Source organism: Papio anubis, chromosome 6, assembly GCF_008728515.1.
Source record: "Papio anubis isolate 15944 chromosome 6, Panubis1.0, whole genome shotgun sequence".
Taxonomy (NCBI): Eukaryota; Metazoa; Chordata; class Mammalia; order Primates; family Cercopithecidae; genus Papio; species Papio anubis.
The window spans coordinates 8,347,157-8,353,294 of NC_044981.1; positions in this window are offsets into that span (position 1 = coordinate 8,347,157).

Genomic DNA, 6,138 nt, shown 5'->3' on the forward strand with positions numbered 1-6,138 from the left:
GAGCCCGTGGTGCCCACGAGTGGCGACTTTACGTCAGCGGCCCTGGGCTGAGATTTGAGAACGCGACCAAGTGGAGAATGTTGGAGCCAGATTTCAAAATCATTGACTTCCTTATTCTTGCTACTTGATGTAAATGAGATACGGCAAAGTCACAGTACCTGTTTTTATGTTTTTGCCGGATTCATAGGGGCTTCTCCGGTGAAGATGGGCCGAAGTAAAGCTTGTGTTGCTTCTGACGTTCTTACTCACCCTGTAGCTGCAGCAACTGTGGTCCTTGCAACCTCATAAAAATGTTGCCAGCATTGTTTTGATAGTGCTGCTTAATTCTTGGAAGGTAAATCTCAAAGCTTGAGGACCAGCCATCAAAATTTTTGTAAACGTTTTCCCCGCATTTAGGGCCACATCTGTCACTACTGAGATGTAATAATGTAAAATCCAAGACGGTTTGGGGATGAGTCGTTTTCAGAGAACACTTAAGGAAAATATTACTGTAACGAAGATAGACAATTTTTGAAAGCATGGCTTGGATACCAGAAAGGGATAAATTGGATTAATATATATGTTAGAATCCAGTCAGTTATGTACAACTTTTAAAATTTTATAGGCACTCTTCAGAAAGGGTAACGTTTGTGTCTTGTATTGGGATTGAGAGTTTGTAATAAAACAAGGCACCTACTTTGGTGGTGAGAAAAACAGGTCTGGGTAGACATTTTCATTTAATACTTGCCAACCTTGTTAGGCTGGTGGTAGCAACATTTAGGAATGTTGAAATTGAGGCTTAGAGAACTTAAATTTCCTCAAGAGATAGTAAATGACAAAATCTTTCAGTGATGCCATATCGTCACTGTATAATGTGGATTTAGTACTACTGTTAGCCATTTATATGATGGTTATTTATCAAGCCTCTATTAAATGGGCATATGTATAGGTCATATTCATAAACTATGCGTATGAGCTTCCTGTCCTGAAGAAATTAGGGGTTTCCATGAGAAAGTAAATGGCAGTATAAAACAACTTAAGGTCCAAGAGGTGGTACAAGGTACCATCTGCTCACGCCTGGACCATTGCCGTAGCTGTGAGCATAGCTTTCTACATTCCCTTTATTTCTCTACATAGTTGCCTTCAGCAGCTAGAGTGATCCCGTTAGAACTTGAATATGCCACTCCTCTGTGCAGAACCTTTTAGTGGCTTACCAGCGCATTAAAGTTCAAAATTCTTATTCTGACTTTTAAGACTGAACTTGTTCTTGAGGGTCACATTCAAGCTACACTGCGGAGCTTTTCTAATTGTCTCCAAGCACAGCAAGCGTCAGTGCTTTGTAGCTGTTGTTCCTTCTGCATGGAACACTGCCCTCTCAGATGTCCACAAAGCTTGCTTCCTCATTGTTTTCCAGTCACTGCTCAAATGTCACCTAGCTCTTCTCTGACTACCATGTCAGTGAAATACTTTTACATGTCAAATGTGAAATGTACGAGAGACTATCTGGAGTAGTACTTATTACAGAGTAGGTGTTTAATAAATATCGACTCTCTTATGATACTTCTCATTTACTCCTGTGATAACCATGTGGTAAAAAAAAAAAAGACTTGCAGCTATGAATTGGTTTTTTACTGATTGATTGATTGATTGATTGACTGATTGAGGCAGAGGCTCACTCTGTTGCTCAGGCTGGAGTGGAGTGGCGCATCTCAGCTCGCTGCAACCTCTGTCTTCTGGGTTCAAGCGATTCTCCTGTCTCAGCCTCCCAAGTAGCTGGGATTATAGGCGCCTGTCACCATGCCCAGCTAATTTTTGTATTTTTAGTAGAGATGGGGTTTCACCATATTGGCCAGGCTGGTCTCAAACTCCTGACCTCAAGTGATCCACCCGGTCGGCCTCCCAAAGTGCTGGGATTATAGGTGTGAGCCACCGTGCCTGGCCCTAGGAATTGGTTTTAAATTTTTAAGAAATTAATAATCCTGTCGTGTCAGAAACCTTTGGTGTCGTGACTCACATCTTCTGAGCATCACCTCTCATTTCTGACTTGGTTGTGGAGGGGCAGTTTCATGCAATCTTCCACATTCTTCTCCCTGACAGCTTCTCCTCTCCCACATTTACCAGGCCTCTTTGCTTTCTTCCCTGAGGTTCTTCGGACTTCACAGATTCCAGCAGTAGCTCTCTCAGCTCCTGCCCTGCACAGCTTTGAAGTGCTGGTAAGTCAACACATCCGGGGCCCTTCAACCAAGGGGTGACAGTCGCTGATGGATAAATTCTCCTGCTTCTTACGCTTGAGCAAGATAGTTTTGTAGGCCATTCTGTGTGTTTTTCAAAAAGTCCTAGTGAAATTGAATTCCGGTTTCTCACAACAGCAACTTCAATAACGCATTCTTGTATTGTGTCTATATTCTCCCTTCCATTCTCTCATTGTTTCTCACTAGGATCACATCCCAAATTACCTGTCCCCACATAAGTAGTTGTCTCACGTTTTGAGGGAAACCAAGCTAAGAAATTTGATGTAAGAAGAAAGTCTAGAATGCAGCTCCTCAGAACTCTGGAAGTGGGTTTCTTTGCAGTCAGAAGACAACAAGGACTTTCTTAATAATATTAAGGGGAGGACATGTGCATGACCTAACAATTAAGGCTCTTTGTTACTAAAGCTGATATGACTACTGCCTCTTTGGATGTCTAGCCCATCAGCAGCAAAGATTGATGGTAAATTCCATAAGGAGAGCATACAGTTGCTCGACTGATTACACAAAAGTCCTTCCTTCCTGGAGAGAGTCGTGGTTTGTACTTACGGAACTGACACTTCTCTTGATATGACTGGTCTTGTTCACGGTGCTTCTGCCAATGCCATTATCTAATAGAGTTACAAACACATGATTGACTGACTGTCTTTCTTTCTTCCTCCCTCCCTCCCTCTCTCGCTCCCTCTTTCTTTTCTCTTTTCTCTCTCTCTTTCTTTCTCTCTCTCTCTCTTCCCCTCCCTCCTTCCCTTCCTCCCTCCTTCCCTCCCTCCCTTCCTTCCTTCCTTCCTTTCTTGACACAGAGGCTCACTCTGTTGCCCAGGCTGGAGTGCAGTGGTGCAATCTTAGTTCACTGCAACCTCTGCCTCCCAGGTTCAAGCCATTCTCCTGCCTCAGCCTCCCGAGTAGCTGGAATTACAAGCGCCCGCCACCACACCTGGCTAATTTTTTTGTATTTTTGGTAGAGACACAGTTTCACCATGGTGGCCAGGCCGGTTGTGAACTCCTGACCTCAAGTGATCTGCCCACCTCAGCCTCCTAAAATGGTGCAATTACAGGCGTGAGCCACCACACCCAGCCCAAACACATGATTTTCTGAAGTATTGCCTCCAATTGAAGGATACACTTTATGGTAAAAGAAGTGTGACAATGACACATGACCATGGGATTCCACTGCTCCTACCGTATATTGTGTCAACTGGAGGCAATTGGCCTGATAGAACAGTGACATTGTTTTGTGAACATCAGCAAGTCTCCTGTTCAGGAACAGTGCTCAGATAGGGTTGAGATGCCATCACTCATGATACACACACACACACACACACACACACACACACACCCCTAGCCCTTGGAAAGTTTGGTGGAGTTAACACCCCCAGGCAATGATCCACCAATGGGGAATGGGCAGCTGCGGATAAATGCCTGCCTTCCATTTCCCAGGGGCAATTTTTGGGACGTGTTTTTTATGTATTTTAGGATGTCCTAGGTAATCAAGTCCTGTGATTTGTGGAAGAGAGAAAGAGAAACCAACAGTAGAGACTTAGAAGAAGCAGCTATTGACATAGGATGGGTCCAGGAATGTATAGTCTTCTAAAAGCCAGCTGAAGACACTGTTTAAAGGAGGAAGGAGTGATCAACAATGTCGTTCATGTCAATTGGTGTTACTTAGTCATGTGTCTGTGAAGAATCATCTTGCACAGTTAAGCCTCAGGTTCTAGTGTCAGATTAAATTTAAATCCTTGCACCACCCCTTACTCTTAGAGTGTCTTTGTGCAAATTGCTTAAATTCTCTAAGTCTCAATCTCCCCATCTGTGAAATGGGAATGACGGTAGTATCTACGTGGTAAATTGTGGTGATGAGTAAGTGAAAGACGTTTAAAGATGGTTACATGGTTAGTACAACACCTATTATTTGACAAACACTTAGTAAAAGTTAGCTATTAATATTCTTATTAATATCATCTACTATCATTGGAATCATCCATTTATATATAGTCATCAGTTGTCACTTTTCTAGCTCTTCCATAAGGAATAGGTTATATAGCATTTTCAAGCTAGGAAATTCATTGATAGATATATGGTTCCAGATGCACTGAGCAGAAAAACTAGTTTATTTGATTTTCATTAAATATCCATTTAACAAATACTTACTGAGCACTTATTCTGCATGCTGCTGTGTATTGTGGATATGTGGATGACAAGACACATGGATCCCTGCCCTCACAAAGCTCACAGCCTTGTGTGGTGGAGATAATTAATTACACAAGTAATTACAGTGTGATTTGTGTTAATGATAAGGGAATTAACTACAGGATGCAATGGGAGCTATAGGCTATGCTAATGAGGCTATGGTTATAGATTCAGTTCCCCTGTAGGTTGCTTGACTTCCAGGGCTATCAGCTTTTCTCTGCTGTCTCCTAAATGGATAGAGGTTCACAGAACTGGGCCACCTGGACACCAGCCCTGACTCCTCTTCTTTCCCAGTACTGATAATTGGCATGGGGCAAAATTCTTCATAAAGAGGTAGCATACGTAATGAGATGGAGAAATATTTTGCTCGTTTAACACCTGGCTTTTAAATCCCTTTTGGGTCAAAGTTTCTGTGTTTTGTTTTCTTTTTGTAAGAAGCAATTTGATTAGCTTCTTAGAAGATTATTCTTAAACTGCCTTCCATGGAGGGTTAGTCTTATTAACATGAAGTCCTTTTTACTTCCAGAACAGTGCTGTCTAATAGGAATATAATATAAGCCTTGGAGGCTACTTTAAATTTTCTGCTAGCTACATTAAAAAAGTGAAATGAGGCCAGGTATGGTGGCTTATGCCTCTAATCCCAGCACTTTGGAAGGCCAAGGCAGGTGGATCACTTGAGGTCAGGAGTTCAAGACCAGCCTGGCCAACATGGTGAAACCTCATCTCTACTAAAAATAAAAAAAATTAGCAGGGTGTGGTGGCGGGTATCTGTAATCCCAGCTGCTCAGGAGGCTGAGGCAGGAGAATGGCTTGAACCAGCAAGGCAGAGGTTGCAGTGAGCTGAGACAACCTGGGCAACAGACTGAGTCTCTGTCTCACAAAACAAAACAAAAGGTGAAATTAATTTTAATAATATATTTATTTAACTCAGTCTAACCAAAATATTATCATTTCAACATGCAATCAATATAAAAAGTTGTTAATGAGATACCTTAACATCCTTTTTTTATACAAAATCTTGGAAATCCAGTGTGTATTTCACACTTCCAGCACATTTTGGTTTGGTCCAGCCACATTTCAAGTGCTCATAGCACATATGACTACTATCTACCACTCGGGACAATGGAATTTTAAAGCACTTTAATTCTTGTTCACCATGATGGAGTTTAAAGTGCTAGAGAAAATCCAGGCTGAGCGCACTGGCTCACATTGCCTGTAATCCCAGCACTTTGGAAGGTCAAGGCAGGCAGATCTCTTGAGTCCAGGAGTTCAAGACCAGTCTGGGTAACATGGCAAAACCCTGCCTCTAGAAAACAAACAAACAAACAAAACAAAAATTAGCTGAGTATGGTGGTGCATGCCCGTAGTCCCAGCTACTCAGGAGACTGAGGTGGGAGGATCCTTCGAGCTTGGGAGGTGGCGGTTGCAGTGATCCCAGATCACACCACTGCACTCCAGCCTGGGTGACAGAGTGAGACCCTGTCTCAAAAAAAAAAAAAAAAGGAAAGAAAGAAGAAAAGAGAGAGAGAATAAAGAGAATCACCAGTGTGGTATGGCTGAGAAGGGAGCTTTTGGGAGACTATAGGTTCTGTATCTAACTGGAGTCTTTAAGTTGTTTTATGGAGGCTGTGATTTATAATTCCAACACTTCATATTCTTAAAAAGCTTCAGTAAATCTGCATTGTTTGTTAATTCCCCTGCATAGGTGCATCATTTCAGATGA